The sequence below is a fragment of the Chionomys nivalis genome, chromosome 20 (genome assembly GCF_950005125.1).
Source record: "Chionomys nivalis chromosome 20, mChiNiv1.1, whole genome shotgun sequence".
Classification (NCBI taxonomy): Eukaryota; Metazoa; Chordata; class Mammalia; order Rodentia; family Cricetidae; genus Chionomys; species Chionomys nivalis.
In genome coordinates, this window is record NC_080105.1 from 49,846,949 (window position 1) to 49,851,228 (window position 4,280).

Here is a 4,280-nt window from a genome sequence, read left to right on the forward strand (position 1 = left end):
ACAAGAATTTGATTTCAGGGATAAATAACTCAGTAGCTGGAAGGAGTTATTACTGTCAAAAGGTCAAAAATATTTGAGGATTTGAAAGGAATCCATGAAAGACGTGAGAGAATGCCATTGTCTCCATCCAAGCGAAAGGGCCGAGTTCATGGGAAAGCCAAGTGAAGAAGTCAAATCATGTTTTCTGTGAAACACAGACCTTGTAGGTACTCATCAGAGGAAATTACACACCAAGAGGGCAGTTCAAAGAGAAACTCATTACTCCCGCTACAAATGCACAGAATTGCAAATACAGGGCGATGCTAACTGTCTCTTGGTTCTCGATAAGCAGTCAACAGCTTTTGCAAGCTATAATCTAGTTCTTAAGGGCCTACACTCACAATTACACTGTGGGTGAGGCCATCTGACCACAAACTGCACAAGTTGTGTAATGTTTTCCACAAATGTCAGGTTCACAGTTCATTAGAGAAGACCGTGAATTCCGTGCCAGGCATCTCTTTCCTGTGCTGTTGCTCCACCGCGGGGTTAGCTATCTGAACTCATCCCTGTGCCCACACCTCCCCGTGTGACACCACCTGATTTTAGGTCCCATTTGTCTGCCCCCTGTGCACTTTTCCTAGATTGGGTCCCTAACCTGGGTCTGCTCTCCCCACCACACTAACATTTTGGGGAGCATCTCAGGTTCAACAGTCCTCAGCTCTATGCTTTCTGTTTGCTGTCTCATTCAAAGCAGCCTTGGCTACCTGCGGGTGGCTCTTGATGGCATTCCCGTGAATATTTCGTGCCTCGTTCTCTTCTTCATTCTCCCCACGGACATTTCTTTACTTCCTTCCGTGTTGTTCATTATCCTTAGCTCTCTTGCCCGGATCTTGTTCAGTGCCACTGCATCTGTCAATAGTTCCTTGTTACCTATAGGAATAAAGTCAAGCTCTTTCGAGCATCAGTGAAGGTCTTTGAGTCTTGATTCTCCATCTTCTTGACTTAGCCCTTCTATTCCCCCAAGGTTGGGGGCTGGGTGTCAGAGCGGAACCTTGTCACATAGTCTTTAGACTCATAGTTCCACAGAACCAAAATACCTCCTCCAGCCACACTTCCTTACTTTGCTGGGCTAGCTGTTAAACTGGTCCTTGGTGGCTCAGTGCAGGTACGCATCCTTTCTAGGAGGGTCCTCATCTTCCCCTATTGGGTTAGGCACATCTCTTCTTCACAGCCTTAGCATTGCGATGTACTCTACAACTACATACCTGTCCTCGTCTCAGTGAACAGAAGTTTCCAGAAAAAAGCTGTGCTGGACATTCTGCAAGGTTGATTGACTTATCTCAAGTTTCAAGAATGCTTGGCTTGTTGCAAGTCCGGAGACAAAATTTCCTGGGGCAACCTTATCCCTTTTAATGACCGTGCATTGCCCTCTTGTGTACCTGCCCTAACGTCTTTACAGTCATTAAGTAAATCCTATGGAATATGCAGAGAACTAGTTCCCAAGGAACCGAAGAGCTAAGGGTGCGTCAGATCAGCCCTGGAGCCTAAAGCAGAGGTTTCCCACTTTTTGTTAGCCTGACTACATATTTCCGCCAGTGTCGTGGAAAAGCGTGTGTCTCGATTCGTGACTTTCTTTGTGCTATTCCTATAAAAATTTTGTGAAACTGCTTCCACATTGAACACGCAGTTTGGGGTAACATGAATTTGTGTTCCCTGGTCATGGTCATTCATATCTGACTCTAGAAAAACTATGTGTTAACCCCTTTGTGTGAGGTTGTGTGAGGAGTGTTCCCAGTAGGCTCAGGGAATTGAACACTCAGTCCCCAGTCTGGCTTCTATTGTGGGGGGGAGGTTGTGGAATCTCTTGGAGGTTTAGCCTTGCTGGAGAAAGTCTGTAACTGGAGATAGACTTGGGGGAAGCGGGTTGATAGCTTGACCTCACTTGTGGCTCAGTATCTGCTTCCTGCCTGAACCTGGAAAAGTAACCACCCACTTCCCTTCTCCCCCCTGCCTCCATGCCCTCTCTCCTGCTATGGACTCTTCCTCTGGAACCCTATGCCAACGCAAACACCTCCCCACCAAAGTTTGTTTTCAGCCATGCTATTTTTATCATAGTAACAGAAAAGTAACTAATATATCAAGTAACTATTTCTGAGATGAACACCCACAATGTGCCACACCTACCCCAACAAGGAATCCCTGGCATTCCCCTTAAGGTATGATGACCAGGAAGCTGTGTTTGCAACCTGGCAAACAACAGAAAATGCTAAGGGACAAAGATAAGGAATAAAAATGCAATGAAAGGACTCGAGAAATGGGCTGTATTTGTGGTCTAAAACTCTGCTTTTGGCCCTAATGTCCACAGGATAGTGTTGAATTTATAGATACTTGAATTTGTCTCTTCGTATTTCATAATATGCTTCATACTTTATAAATACAATTAGCTTAATCTAAGAATTTGTCCAAGGATAAGAAATAATGAATGATGACTAATGGTGAATAATGACGAATAAATAATGACTAATAAATGAAGATACCCGGGCTGGAGAGATGGCTCAGAGGTTAAGAGCACTGACTGCTCTTCCAGAGGTCCTGAGTTCAATTCCCAGCGACCACATGGTGGCTCACAACCATCTGTGCTGAGATCTGGCGCCCTCCTCTGGCGTGCGGGCATACATCGAGGCAGAATGTTGTATACATAATAAATAAATAAATCTTTAAAAATAAATAAATAAATAAATAAATAAATAAATAAATAAATAAATAAATAAATAAATGAAGATACCCTTAAGTGACATCGTAGGTGCGGAATCTCACGCCTTACAACTGTAAGGGTATTTGTTGTTGCCAGGAGCATTGGTGACACATAGGCAAAACAAAGATTCCAGGATAGTCAAAACAATCCTGAATAGTCTAAGAACCTCAGAAAATCTCGCCACCTGTGATTTCAAGCTGTACTAACTACAAAGCTATCCTAATGAAAACAGCATGGCATTGGCACAAAATAAACATGTTGATCAATGGAGTGGAACTGAAGACCCAGACGCAAATCCACACACCTATGGACACCTGATTTTTGTTAAAGAAGGCAGAAACACACCTTGGAAAAAAGGACAGCATCTTGAACAGTGGTGCTGGTCAAACTGGATATCTGCATGTAGAAGAATCCAAATAGATTCATACTTATCACCCTGCACAAAACTCAACTTCAAATGGATCTAAAACCAGATACGCTGAGCCTGAAGGAGAAAGAGAGGAAGAGCCTTGTGAGAGAATAGTGGGGAATGGCTGGATCAGATCCTGGGAGGAAAGACTAATTGAATCCGGTTCTTCCTATCGCCTATTATACCCGTCGTAATTTTGCTAATTTTTTCACAAGCATATAAACTATTTATCAACAGCGAAGACCCGGGGACTCATTTCTTCTTGGATACACCCACAGTGTGGCCTCAGCTGCCAGTGATCTTGGTGTGCTGACCTTGGATACGAAGGCCCCGAAAGTGGCGCAGCTCCTATGGGCTCTAATCTTCTTCAGTCGCTCCAGGTCCTCACGTAGCTTGATGTTTAGACCATCAGCGAGAACCTGGCTGTACTTTCCATCCTTCACACCCTTCTGTCTGTTCAAGAATCAGTCTGGGATCTCATACCATCTGGGATTCTCCATGATGGTGATCACAGCTCCACCTCGTCCTCCGTGAGCTCTCCAGCCCGCTTGGCGAGGTCAGTGTCCGCTTTCCTCCACCACATGAGCGTATATCCACCTCACACCCTTAACGGCAGTGATGGCAAAGGCTATTTTCCACCGCCATTGATGTTGGTGTTGAGTCCTCGCAAGTTGTGCTGGAACTTCTCAGGGATCACGAGAGACACGGCGGCGGCACAATCGGCGACATGTAGGCCTCCCATGGAAACTAATTTTGTTCATTTTTAATCTGAATCTTTGGTCCCTGGTTGTTCTAGTCTAATATTTTAGTTTACCTTGTGTCTTTATGCCCCATATCTTTTAAATCCTGGGTGTTCCTAACCATGCAGCCAGAGATGAACATTGAGTATGTCCTCTACCAAGGACCAATATATCAAACTGCCCTCTAGATGTGTATTTCTACCACTTCACCCCGAGTCTCAAGGACTCTTGCAGAAGAGGGGTCAGGAGGATCATTGTCAGAGCCAGAGGTCAGGGAGGGTTGGAGCAGTGTCTTTGGACAAAACAGGACCTCTGCACTCATGAACTCAAAGCCTTTGCCTGTACATTACCTGCAAGTGTCAAATCATTCCACACCTAGCTGAGGAGCCCTGGACAG

The 4,280-nt window shown here is 44.9% G+C and overlaps 1 pseudogene; it reads right to left on the reverse strand.

The window, feature by feature from the left end:
* Nucleotides 1-3,395: 3,395 nt before the first annotated feature.
* Nucleotides 3,396-3,885, reverse strand: LOC130862638 (40S ribosomal protein S18-like; annotated as a pseudogene).
* Nucleotides 3,886-4,280: the final 395 nt, after the last annotated feature.